Source organism: Lactuca serriola, chromosome 1, assembly GCF_051521515.1.
Source record: "Lactuca serriola cultivar US96UC23 chromosome 1, Lser_US96UC23_V15, whole genome shotgun sequence".
NCBI classification, from domain to species: Eukaryota; Viridiplantae; Streptophyta; class Magnoliopsida; order Asterales; family Asteraceae; genus Lactuca; species Lactuca serriola.
Genome location: NC_136408.1, coordinates 53,572,293 through 53,586,665, shown reverse-complemented (window position 1 = coordinate 53,586,665; position 14,373 = coordinate 53,572,293). Strand labels below are relative to the sequence as shown.

General features: G+C 42.2%; 1 long non-coding RNA gene across 1 annotated transcript; it reads left to right on the top strand.

Annotated features, from left to right (window-relative positions):
* Positions 1–1,816: 1,816 nt before the first annotated feature.
* Positions 1,817–2,721, top strand: LOC145068665 (uncharacterized). The gene is made up of 2 exons (XR_013689041.1): positions 1,817–2,064; positions 2,439–2,721. It is a non-coding gene; the product is annotated as an uncharacterized LOC145068665 (long non-coding RNA).
* The last annotated feature ends 11,652 nt before the right edge of the window (positions 2,722–14,373 follow it).

Here is a 14,373-nt window from a genome sequence, read left to right as displayed (position 1 = left end):
TAAGCCACCTCAAGGCTCCAAAATGTAGATCTGGCCTCCTAAGGCATGGTTTCTACGTAAATTTGCAAACTTTACGTGCATGCAAGCCCTTAAGTGTAAACAGCAAGCTAAGGGAGGGGTTTTTGCCAAGGAAAAAAGCCAATGCTTGATAAGTTCAGTGACTTTATGCCACTAAGGACTCAGAGGAGTCCAGGTCTGAAGTTGCAACTCCAGATCTTACCCCACACCCGAAATACCCCCAAATATACTAAAAAAATGGCCAAAACCCAAGAAGAAGTGGATCTAATGCTAGAACAATCAAGGTAACAGCTTGCTACCTTCAAATGAGAGCCCAAACGTTGTAGATTCTGGATCTACAATCTCATCCCCGTTCCAAGCTTCTCAACCTTCAAACTCTTTAAACAAAATGCACCAAAAACCCTCTCTTAGCCTCTCTAGCACAAGGAACAACAAAGAACGGCTTAAGGTCTCTTCTCTGGGTAGTGAAGTGGTAAGGGAGGCCACAATATGCAGATTAAGCCCTTTATATAGGGTGCAAACCCTAAATATTAGGGTTTTCCTTTAGAGCGCCTACTGGTCGAGTCGGTCCTTCTGACTCGTCGAGTAGGGTCAAAATCTCGCGTCCTCCTAAATGACTCTACTCGACTAGTTGGGCTCCCCAACTCGCTGAGTCCAAGCATAAACCCTAAAAAAACTTAGACAATTTATTGATACCTGGAACAGATGTTACATTGTGATTTTCAATTTGAATTTTAATGGGTGAAAGGGGCACCAAGTATATAAGGGGTGTCTTGGAAGGAGATGAAGAAAATGAAGTAGACAATTTCTATAGTCATGTTGTTGAAAGATATAAGGTAGAGAAGGGCAAGTTGGCCAATAACTATTTAATATGTATGATTATTATGTGGCAGATGATGTTCTATAAAACGATGTGTTGAAAGGTTGTCTTCAGTTGGTGCCTTGAAGATTTGAAGAAGTGTCAATCCTCAAATTGAAGACACAAAAAGATGCCACTTATACTCGATCATACAAAGTCAAGATATAATGAGAAATCACCAAAATATAACATAAAATTAAATGAAGACTAAGTATAACATTTCTTCACATAAAGCATTTTATTAAATATTTTTATTTTAATTTCTTAGGGGTTCCAACTACAATCAATTTATTAATACTTTTGGATTTAAACGAAATGGTTATCGGTCAAAATGTCTATTTTGATTCCATGCTTTTATTAATTATTGAAATTTTATAAGGTTTTACAAAACAAATTTTGGACACTTTTGTAGTTGGGTTTCTGGGTTTCTGCACAAGGACTTAACTAATATTTCTTTATACCTCCAGGATATGTGCGATATGTGCGGCACAGATGCAAAACCCTAGGTAGGTAGATTAATCATTCTTGATTAGTTGACCCAAATAAGTTTTTTTATCTATTACTTGCTACAACCCAAATTGTTTTTTCAAATTACATTATCATAATAAAATGAAATGAAGTTGTTCTAACCTTTAAAAACAAAAGTATATTGCTATTTGTTGCTTTCAATCCATAAAAGCTTTTATATATATATATATATATATATATATATATAGAATTAGGTTCTTTGGAAAATAAATATTTACGGCATCAAGTTAGGAGCCAATTAGCAATTGACACTTGTCCAACTATAGAAGTTATTGAAATTACCAAACTCGTTATTATTATTGGGTTAAATTTACAAATTTAGTCCATGTTTCTTAAAATTATATGTTTAGTCCAACTATATTTGTTTAGATCTGACGACCAACCCATTTTCTTCCTTCCCGTTTCATTTTCTCTTTTCAGTTCACCATCCTCATCCATGAAGAAGAAACCCAGAAAAAAAATCTATACGATTAACAAATTTCATAAAATCAAAATACATTGAGGGAAAAGATTAGGTCCCACCACAACCTTTTACTAGAAACAACATCTAAATGTAAAGCTAGAAACCATTTCATCTTCACTGTGAATCACCATATCGAAGTTCCAAATTCAAATCACATATCTCAAATCCAACTCCCACCCATTACACTGAGTTCCATGTACATTTCTATATTCATCTTTCATTTTCATTTTCATCAATGATTTCTGAAAGAAGACACATACACACTAGAATTTCAAATTTTGATCTTCAAGAAAACACATGAAAATACACATACATCAGATGAAGAAAACTTATAAATCGTGAAAATGCTCATACATCAGATGAAGAAAACCTATAAATCGTGTTCATCTTTCAGAAATTCCAATGAATAAAAAACCTTGAAATCGATATTTGTACCAAACTAACAAAAACGAAGCCCTAATTGATGTTTTGTATTTATTATGATTTTTCAGAGTAAGGATTTTAGATCTAGCGTTTTGTGGTAAAACACAGGTGTAAGGAGATTAAAGGCAGTTGTGTGTGGTGGTGCAGGTGTGTGAACATAGAGATATGGGGAGAGATGGTTGAGTATTTGGCGGTGCTGCATAACACGGTGGAGGTTCCGATGACCGTGTCCGGTGATCCGGTGTTTGTCTTCAAAGATTTGAAATGAAGAGAGTGGGGAGAAATATCAATATGGAATGTTTTGGGTGGGGGTGAATCCATTCTGTTTTAATTATTTTTATGATTTTGGAATCAATAAAGGTTCATGGACGGTGGTTTTCATGGATGGTGGTTTTAATGCCTGATTCAAATTGTGCCCACCGTTAATTCATATCATTTTGATTTAATTTTTTTATTTGATTTGATTGGTTTTCATGGACGGTGGCTTTAATGCCTTTTCGTTCTATTAATGGTATGTTGAAAGAATCAAAATAAGTTTTGAATTAGAGATGATTTCCATTTATTAAATCAAGATTAAAATTTAACTATTCTAATTTTAAGTTTTCGTTAAGATTGATAAAATATTAAGGACTGGTAGATTTGGAGAAATATTATAAACCACTACGACTATTGTGTAATTGTAACACCCCATTTCTGGTATGATATTTATATTGTTAATTATTGTTATTTTACTTCAAGTGTACAGAGGAACTCGACGAGTCAGTAGCTGGACTCGTCGAGTAGGGTCGCGATTTCGAGCACGTTTAAGTTGGCGAGTTGGCGAGTCCGCCAGTCTGGATGAAACCCTAATTTCAAGGGTTTGCACCCTATATAAACAACTTTTGGGGGCCTCAAGTCAGCCCCCATCACCCCTCAGAGCTTCATTCTCGAAACCATAGATCCCTTTTTTCATTTTGTGTGATTTTGGTGTATTCTTTGAAGATTTTGAGAGATAAAGAAAGGTAGATCAAGAGGAGAAGAAGGAGATCCTAGATCTTTGAGGAATTTCAGAAGAAAGTAAGGTATATCTTGGCCCTTTTATGTTTCTATGCTTAAATCTCCTTTGTGAAGCCATTCTTAAACCATTTCTTAGCTTAGTAGTAGCATAGAGGACTCATGGAGTTGATTAACCTTCAGATCTAGCTAGATTTGATTTCCAAGAGCTTAGATCTAGCACCTTTATGGATCCATTTTGCATGAAAGCTCTAGATCTACTATTATACTGTGCTTTTAACCTTAAAAGCTCCATTTGATGTTATTTACACGTAAAGTTGGAAACTTTACGTGTAAATCGAGTCCCAAGAATCCAGATCTATTAATGGCATGGATTAGTTTCACGCAGAATCGAATGTATAGTATTTGCATGCATACGACTCGGCGATTTGTTCTTCTGACTCGGCGAGTCGAGTCGCGAGTCCCCTGTGTTTCCTTTTTCGAGTTATGCCGAGTGGAACTAGTGAGTGAGAAGTGAACTCGGTGAGCTAGAGGGTTAGACTCATTCGTGGAAGAACTCAGTGAGTCAATGCCCTGGCTCGGCGAGTTCAAGGCCATTTTCATATTTCAAGAACAGACTTGACGAGTTGTTCATACAACTCGGCAAGTCACAGCTAGAATAATCATCTGAGGAAGGAGAACTCGATGAGTTGTTCATACAACTTGGCGAGTCGGATGCAGATCGTCAGAGTGTTAGTAGCAAATAGGAACTCTCCGAGTTGGCGGCCCAACTCGACTAGTCAGGTCAACTGAATGTTGACATTGATAGTTAGGTTGACTTGGACCAGGGGTAGGAGAGTCATTTTATCCTCAGTATTATTATTATCAGTATTTGATTGATGGTGCTCATGAATATTGTAGCCGGGGTGAAACCGGAGACGCAGCAGACAGATTCCGGAGCAGTCCTTTCAGCAGCTAGGCTACGAGGTGAGTTTCCTTCCAGTAGGAACGGGTCTAAGGCCACAATGCCGGCCCGTTTAGTTAGCAGTAGTTTCCGGATTTCGGTCCGATGCAGTTGTTAGTGTGTTTGATGCCTTCGTGGCTCAGACATGATTTATGAGTTAGGTGTTATGGGCTACGACCTGATGTAGTATGCAGTATATGAGTTTATGATAATGTGTGTTATGCTAGTTGATATGTGTTTATGCTATGCTATGCTATGCTCAGTTAGTTTCCGGACTTCAGTCCGATGCAGTTAGTTCCGGACTTCGGTTCGATGCAGGGGACAAGGTCCCAGTCAGCTCCGGACATCGGTCCGATGCAGTTAGTTCCGAACTTCAGTCTGATGCAGGGGACAAGGTCCCAGTCAGTTCCGGACTTCAGTCCGATTCAGTTCCCGGGCTCGGGCCGATGCAGTGGGCAAGGCCCAGTACGTTTTTATATGTTATTGTATGGTATGTGGTAGTTTGTGGGAGCTCACTAAGCTTCGTGCTTATAGTTTTAGTTTTGGTTTCAGGTACTTCTGCAAGTAAGGGGAAGAGCTCGGGATGATGGCATCGCAGACACCACAACTTCAGTCTTTATCCTGGGAGTTTGTTTTGATTCATAGTTTGATTTAATACAGTTGTTTCACGACATTTTATTATGAGTTGAGATATTTGACATATGGTTTTTATGATATGACGATCAGTATATGATTTTTATTACTATTTTAACAAAAAAAAATTGGGTCGTATTTTGGGATGTTACAAGTTGGTATCAGAGCCTTGGTTTGAGGGATTCGCGCACACTTCTGGGTGTGTCTGAACTCAAACTAAGGAAATGGTAAAATGTTTTTCAAAAGAAGAGAGTTTTAGAAAAGTAAAAAGAATTTTTTTTTTGAAAGATAAAAACTTTGAAAAGAGAAAAGGGGTGTGGTGCATGCGATCAGCCGAGCTCAAGTAAGTACTCCCAAATTACCCATACAAGTTATATTATGAATATCAGCTTCAGTTTCAGTATCAGTAGAACAACATGCTAGTATAGAACTAAGGATCTAGGAGGATGCCTTATATGTCTGCTTTATGTGTTTCAGCCTTATAAGAATTGCATGCTAGCATAGAATAGTCAGCAGTAGGATAGCCTGTTTAGGTTATGCCTGATAATGTGAGCTTAACATTGTATGATAGTACAGTTTCCCATTATGAGGATAGAATTGCTTGAGTAGTCTCCTATGTCTGAATGCTGCTTGCTTTGTGCTTTGTGGGACTCTAAGTGATGAGAGTTAGCCATTAGGTGAATGCGTCACGTCACATGTGGACAGGGTTGAATAATCTCAGAGTGCTAGACTTGGCCCTATTGCGCAACTCTTGTTTGAGTCTAACCGTCGTAGGGACGAGTCTTTTACTTGAAGGATTATCTGAGCCTCGCCGCATGTGATGGTATTCAGTTGCTGGCTAATTGGCATCACAAGGAGCCTTTTAGCACCTGAGGACTGGATCGGGTATATTCAGAGAATTCCCTAGGGCAAGCCTAGGATGAGAGTAGCAGAGATCATTAGCAGTAATAGTGACGTGGTGGAGTCAAGGCAGTACTTGAGGAAAGTACAGATAGATGTGGAAGGTAGTATGGGCCCGTACTACTGGAAGCAGAGGATCCGTACTCGAATCAAGGAAAGCTGAGATGAGACCGGGAAACTTGTGGTAGTAGTGATTCCTCGAGATATATCAGTGATCCTGACATTTATTATGTTGTGTTTCAGAATGGTGGAATTATGCCCTAGACCAGCAGTCGGTAGTTCAGGTGCCGGAGGGGGATCAGGATCAGGCCCGGAGGCTGGGCAGTTGGATGAATAGACTAGGGCGTTTCTCTCTTCAGAGATTACTCGCACCATACTTGAGCAGACTCCTGTGATCTTCGGTTCGATCAAGGAGGGTACCTTAGAGATGATGGACGAGAGGCTGAGTACTATCCGTGTTGAGGTGGCGGCCATGATGGGGTTGCGCACGCTTACCTTCAAGGAGTTCTGTGCATGTGGAGCTCCAGATTACCACGGAGCACGGGACCCCATAGCGAGCACCAGATGGTAGGCAGATGTGGCCAACGCCTTCCGCACTAGCAGATGTCCCGAGGGGGAAAAGGTCAGATTGGCGTCCTGTCTTCTGAAGGACAGGGCACGGGATTAGTGGGAGGAGATTGGTCATGCCATCGGGGATGACGCAGCCTTGGATGCCATGACCTGGGCAGACTTTACTACCAGATTCAGAGCCGAGTTCGCACCGGTTATTGAGGTGCAACAGTTAGCCCGCGAGTTTCAGTATCTTACCCAGACTACTGAGACGGTGGCGGAAATTACCGCCAAGTTCAGGGAGAGGGCACTTCTCGTTCCTCAGTACGCGGATGATGAGGAAATGAAGAAGGCTCGTTATCATGAGATGTTGCGGAGTGATATCCACCAGTTCGTGTGTCGGTCCAGCTGCAAAACATTGGATGACATGCTTGCTAGGGCTTGAGAGAGAGAGAGAGATTGACCTTGAGATGGAGAGGAAGAGGAAGCCGGAGGCGGCTCCAGGTACAGGGAATGCGGGCAAAAAGCCCAAGGGTTCAGATCACAAAGCTAGGAGTCAGCAGAGCCACACTCGGTGTGGCAAGTGTGGGAGATTACACGATGGGGCGTGCAAGGCAGGGAGTGCCGGCTGCTACAAGTGCGGTCGGACTGGGCATATGAGCAAATATTGTACAGCCACTACTGCCGCCGTTGCAGCATCAGATCTGATTTGCTTCCATTGCAATCAGAGGGGACATAAAAAGTCCCAGTGTCCAAGTTTAGCTGCTGCAGAAAAGGTGGTAGCACCTGCTCCTGCTACTTTGAGGATTACAGATGGCCGTCAGGGCCGAGCCGAGACGTCGGTGACAAAGAGTAGGGCTTTTCAGCTGACAACAGAGGAGGCGCGAGCGACTCCTGACGTGGTGACGGGTATGTATTTTTCCCTTATCTCTGCATTTATTATTGAGTGTTTCTTATGGTTATATGTTTTCTATAGGGTCGTTCTCAGTGAACGGCATTTCAGCTACGATATTGTTTGATTCGGGAGCTACCCGATCATTCGTCTCTCTTGCACTTAGCAAGAGGTTTAGCAGAGCTCCAGGGGAGCTAGATTGTCCACTTGAGGTTGAGATTGCAGTTGATAGGACCGTTAGGGTGGCAAGGGTGCACAGAGGTTGTTCTCTGCAGTTGTTCGATGAGTAGTTTCCGGTGGACTTGGTCCTTATTCCCCTACGAGGGAATAAAGTCATAGTAGGCATGGATTGACTGAGTCCCAATGGGGCGGTGATAGATTGCGAGCTACAGTTAGTGAGGGTACGTACTCCCAGTGGGGGAGAGTTATTGATTCGGGGAGAGAAGCCACAGCGCGGGTCAGTTCTGTGTTCAGCAGCGAGGGCAAGACGCTACTTTCAGCAGGGTTGTGTCAGCTATATTGCCTATGTTTCAGATGCCCGGGAGAAGGGCAAGATGACAGTTGATGATGTTCCGATAGTGCGAGATTACTCGGATGTATTTTCGGAGGAATTGTCGGGGGTACCTCCTAAGAGACAGGTTGAGTTCAGGATCGATCTAGTCCCTGGTGCGGCTCCGATACCCAGGGCACCGTATCGGTTGACTCCCCCAGAGATGCAGAAGTTGTCTACGCAGCTGCAAGAGCTGCTGGACAAGGGATTTATCAGGCCGAGCAGTTCGCCCTGGGGTGCATCGATTTTATTCGTAAAGAAAAAGGACGGGTCGCACCGTATGTGTATAGATTACCGGGAGCTGAATAAGGTAACGGTGAAGAACCGTTACCCACTTCCGAGGATAGATGATTTGTTTGATCAGCTTCAGGGAGCGTCTTGGTTCTCCAAGATTGATTTATGCTCCGAATATCACCAGATGCGGGTCAGAGATGAGGATGTGCAGAAGACTGCCTTCAGGACCACGTATGGTCATTATGAGTTTGTGGTGATGCCGTTTGGGCTCACCAACGCTCCGGTCGCGTTCATGGACCTCATGAACCGCGTGTGTAGGCCGATGCTGGATCGGTATGTGATAGTATTCATAGACGATATCTTGGTGTATTCCAAGACTCAGGAGCAGCATGAGGAACACCTGAGAGAGGTGCTAGATGTTTTGAGGAGGGAGAAACTTTTCGCGAAATTCTCCAAGTGTGAGTTTTGGTTGCGCGAGGTGCAGTTCCTTGGTCACCTCGTCAACCAGAAGGGTATTTTGGTAGATCCGGCCAAGATTGAGGCCGTGATGCAGTGGGAGGTTCCGAGGTCTCCATCCGAGATTCGGAGTTTCCTAGGGTTGGCAAGGTATTATAGGAGATTCATCTAGGATTTCTCCAAGATAGCAGTACCGCTCACCCGACTGACCAAGAAGTCGGTAGCGTTTCGTTGGGGGCCTGAGCAGCAGGTAGCGTTTGAGACCCTCAGGCAGAGATTGTGCGAGGCACCGATTCTTACCCTACCAGAGGGAGTGGAGGATTTTGTAGTCTATTGTGATGCCTCGATCATAGGTATGGGAGAAGTGTTGATGCAGCGAGGCCGTGTGATAGCTTATGCCTCGAGACAGTTGAAGCCTCACGAAGCTAATTATCCTACGCATGATTTAGAGCTGGGGGCAGTGGTGTTTGCCCTCAAGATTTGGAGACATTACCTTTATGGGGTCCGTTGTACCATTTACACGGATCACAAGAGTTTGAAGTACCTCATGGATCAGCCGAATCTGAATATGAGGCAGAGGCGATGGTTGGATGTGTTGAAGGATTACGATTGTAAGATCCTTTATCACCCGGGGAAAGCCAACGTAGTGGCTGACGCCTTGAGCCGCAAGGCGGTAGTGGCCCTGATCAGGGACATTTTTTTGAGGATGACGGTGATTGCTCCATTATTGGAGCAAATTAAGGAGGCACAGGGAGAAGGCCTCAAAGAGGAGAGACAGAAGTGTGAGAGAATCGTGGGCCGAGTAGCTTCTTTTGACTATGATAGTAGAGGATTGTTGACCCTTCACGGGAGAGTTTAGGTGCCGTACTGGGGCGGAGTACGGCAAGTGTTGATGGATGAGGCCCATAAGTCTCGATTTTCCATTCATTCGGGGGCTACAGAGATGTATAGAGATCTTCGACCCTATTATTGGTGGCCCTGCATGAAGTGGGATGTCGCCTGGTATGTGGAGAGGTGCATGACCTGCAGGAAGGTTAAGACAGAACACCAGAGACCTCACGGCAATATGCAGCCGTTAGACATTCCGGTGTGGAAATGGGAAGACATTACCATGGATTTCATCACAAAGCATCCCAGGACTGCGCGTGGAGTGGATTCTATATGGGTTATTGTGGATCGGTTGACGAAGAGTGCACATTTTATACCGATTCAGGAGAGCATATCAGCATAAAAGTTAGCTGATATTTATGTGAGGAAGGTAGTGGCACGTCATGGAGTGCCTGTTTCGGTGGTGTCAGACCGAGATGTCCGTTTCACTTCCAGATTTTGGAAGCGGTTTCACGACGAGATGGGTACTCGTCTCCATTTTAGCACCGCTTTCCATCCTCAGACGGATGGACAGAGCGAGAGGACGATTCAGACCCTCGAGGACATGCTGCGGGCATGTGTTCTACATTTCGGTGGCAGTTGGGATACGTATCTTCCGTTAGCGGAATTTTCGTATAACAACAGTTACCATGCGAGTATCGATCGACCTCCTTTCGAAATGCTCTATGGGAGGAAGTGCATGACCCTAATTTGTTGGGGCGAGGTCGGTCAGCGAGTCATTGGGAGCACCGAGGTGGTGCTCAAGAAGACATAATTGTTCCAGCAGATTCGTGGCAGACTGCAGACTGCTCAGAGTCGGCGGAAGAGTTACGCCGATAGGAGGCGTTCAGATTTGGAGTTTCAGGTGGGCGATATGGTCCTCCTGAAGGATTCGCCGTGGAAGGGTGTTATCAGATTTCGGAAGAGGGGCAAGCTGGGCCCCAGGTTCATTGGTCCTTTTAGGGTTTTGGCCCGTGTGGGTCGGGTTGCTTATCGATTGGATCTTCCATCAGAGCTTAGCTAGATCCACAACACTTTCCATGTTTCTCAGCTGAGGAAGTGTTTGGTGGACGAGTCAGCAATAGTTCCCATTGAGGATATTCAGGTTGATAACAACCTCAATTATGTCGAGAAGCCAGTTGCGATCTTGGATCGGAAGGTGAAGACCTTGAGGAACAAGGTAATTCAGTTGGTAAAGGTACAGTGGCAGCACCGGAAGGGATCTAAGTGGACGTGGGAGTCCGAGGAGGAGATGCGGGGGCATTACCCTGAGTTGTTCTTAGATTCAGTAGCAGCAGACTTCGAGGAGGAAGTCTAAGACAAGTGGGGGAGGATTGTAACACCCCATTTTTGGTATGATATTTATATTGTTAATTATTGTTATTTTTCTTCAAGTGTAAAGGGGAACTCGACGAGTCAGTAGCCGGACTCGTCGAGTAGGGTCGCGATTTCGAGCACGTTTAAGTTGGCGAGTTGGCGAGTCCGCCAGTCTGGATGAAACCCTAATTTCAAGGGTTTGCACCCTATATAAACAACTTTTGGGGGCCTCAAGTCAGCCCCCATCACCCCTCAGAGCTTCATTCTCGAAACCATAGATCCCTTTTTTCATTTTGTGTGATTTTGGTGTATTCTTTGAAGATTTTGAGAGATAAAGAAAGGTAGATCAAGAGGAGAAGAAGGAGATCCTAGATCTTTGAGGAATTTCAGAAGAAAGTAAGGTATATCTTGGCCCTTTTATGTTTCTATGCTTAAATCTCCTTTGTGAAGCCATTCTTAAACCATTTCTTAGCTTAGTAGTAGCATAGAGGACTCATGGAGTTGATTAACCTTCAGATCTAGCTAGATTTGATTTCCAAGAGCTTAGATCTAGCACCTTTATGGATCCATTTTGCATGAAAGCTCTAGATCTACTATTATACTGTGCTTTTAACCTTAAAAGCTCCATTTGATGTTATTTACACGTAAAGTTGGAAACTTTACGTGTAAATCGAGTCCCAAGAATCCAGATCTATTAATGACATGGATTAGTTTCACGCAGAATCGAGTGTATAGTATTTGAATGCATACGACTCGGCGATTTGTTCTTCTGACTCGGCGAGTCGAGTCGCGAGTCCCCTGTGTTTCCTTTTCCGAGTTATGTCGAGTGGAACCAGTGAGTGAGAAGTGAACTCGGTGAGCTAGAGGGTTAGACTCATTCGTGGAAGAACTCAGCGAGTCAATGCCCTGGCTCGGCGAGTTCAAGGCCATCTTCATATTTCAAGAACAGACTCGACGAGTTGTTCATACAACTCAGCAAGTCATAGCTAGAATAATCATCTGAGGAAGGAGAACTCGACGAGTTGTTCATACAACTCGGCGAGTCGGATGCAGATCGTCAGAGTGTTAGTAGCAAAGAGGAACTCTCCAAGTTTGCGCCAAAACTCGACGAGTAGTAGCGAGTGGAATCAAGGAAGTAAGAGTAAGGACTCGACGAGTTGGCGGCCCAACTCGACGAGTCAGGTCAACTGAATGTTGACATTGATAGTTAGGTTGACTTGGACCAGGGGTAGGAGAGTCATTTTATCCTCAGTATTATTATTATCAGTATTTGATTGATGGTGCTCATTAATATTATAGCCGGGGTGAAACCGGAGACGCAACAGACAGATTCCGGAGCAGTCCTTTCAGCAGCTAGGCTACGAGGTGAGTTTCCTTCCAGTAGGAACGGGTCTAAGGCCACAATGTCGGCCCGTTTAGTTAGCAGTAGTTTCCGGATTTCGGTCCAATGTAGTTGTTAGTGTGTTTGATGCCTTCGTGGCTCAGACAGGATTTATGAGTTAGGTGTTATGGGCTACGGCCTGACGTAGTATGCAATATATGAGTTTATGATCATGTGTGTTATGCTAGTTGATATGTGTTTATGCTATGCTATGTTATGCTCAGTTAGTTTTCGGACTTCGGTCCGATGCAGTTAGTTCCGGACTTCGGTTCGATGCAGGGGACAAGGTCCCAGTCAGCTACGAACATCGGTCCGATGCAGTTAGTTCCAAAATTCGGTCCGATGCAGGGGACAAGGTCCCAGTCAGTTCCGAACTTCGGTCCGATGCAGTGGGCAAGGCCCAGTACGTGTTTATATGTTCTTGTATGGTATGTGGTAGTATGGGGGAGCTCACTAAACTTCGTGCTTACAGTTTTAGTTTTGGTTTCAGGTACTTCCGCAAGTAAGGGGAAGAGCTCGGGATGATGGCATCGCACACACCACAACTTCAGTCTTTATCCTGGGAGTTTGTTTTGATACATAGTTTGATTTGATACAGTTGTTTCACGACATTTTATTATGAGTTGAGATATTTAACATATGGTTTTTATGATATATATATATATATATATATATATATATATATATATATATATATATATATATATAGGTTCAGGTTCATTTGAAACCATTCTAATTTTGTGAGACCGTGAGACCAAATCTAAAAATAATTTTAAATTGCAAAATAAATGGAAAAATCCAAAAATTCTTTTTTTTAATATTATTTTTGGAACTTGAATTAACTAAAAATAAAATAAAATAAAATAAAATAAAATCCTGTTTTTTTTTTAAATACGTGAAATATTCTAATAGAATATTACACTGACATATTCAAAAAAATAATTTTAAAATGCAAAATAAATGGAAAAATCTAAAAATTCTTTTTTTAAATATTATTTTCGGAACTTGAATTAACTAAAAAAAATAAAAAAAATTCTCGTTTTTTTTTTTTTTTTTTGAAAAATACTTGAAATATTCAAATAGAATATTACATTGTACATATTCTAAAAAATAATTTTAAAATGCAAAATAAATGGGAAAATCCAAAAAAAAGTTATATATATATATATATATATATATATATATATATATATATATATATACACTATAATATTAAGCATATTGCCCATTTCTTGAAAATTAAGAGGTATACATGTTACAACATCGTGTACAATCTGATTAAGCATAATGAAAACGCCTGAACATGCTCCTTTGGGTGTGACTGACGATAATACCTTCTCTTTATATCTAAACGTTGAAAACCCTAATTTTATCTACATACCATCAATCATCGTTTCTCCCAAATCTCTTATGTCTCTCTAATTGCTCACCTCCATCTCTCCAGTCTCTTTATGCTCTCTTCTATCTCTCTATATATCATCTCTTATCTCAGTCGATTAACAGGCATTGCTTGTGGAAGAACTCTTAGTCATCTCTTCTCTCAAACTCTCTGATAAGAACCCTAATCCATATCCCTCCTATTTCATTTATGGTTCATGTATCCACATTTGCCTCCTCCGACAGTATCTCCTGCAATCCTTACTTCAAATTGGTGTTCCCTTCTCCTCTCTACCCCACCACCGTTGCACCACCAGTGAACCATCGCCCATATGAAAATCCTAGAGACCACCGTCTCCAACACCACTCAACCCTCTATGAAATCCATAGACACAACATTTATTATCGTCTGCTCTAACAGCTCCCAAAAAAGTTATGAAGTCATTAGCATACCAACATACCTTGATGGTGTCGCGTCTTACTGCTCCTCTACAACCACAACCACTGTTCACCACTGACAGATGAACGTTACCACCATACCCTTACACCGTCATCGACCATCACCTATTTCGTATCCCTCTCTAAAATCGTCCACCATCGTTTTCGATTCTATATGTCGAAACCTAATCTACCCATCGAAATCCATGCTGTCACTCAACATTCTCTGTTAAAACCATAGAACTTGGGTTACCACCATCATCAAGGTATGTTGGTATGCTAATGAGTTCATAATTTGTTAGTGTCGTAACTATTTCTGACCAAGAAAGGTTATAAAAGATAATATTTAGGATTTCTATTAAAATATTTGTCTTAGAAATGTCATGAGTTGTGTCTGATTCATGTTTTGATTCAGATTTTTGGTTATAGCTATCATACTTTTACAACAAACTGATTTTTTTTCAGGTTACTGCCATCGAATTCACATACTAAGGTTCATATGCTTTTTAATTTTTCTATAGGTTAAAACAATATCTCTTCATCCCTTGACTC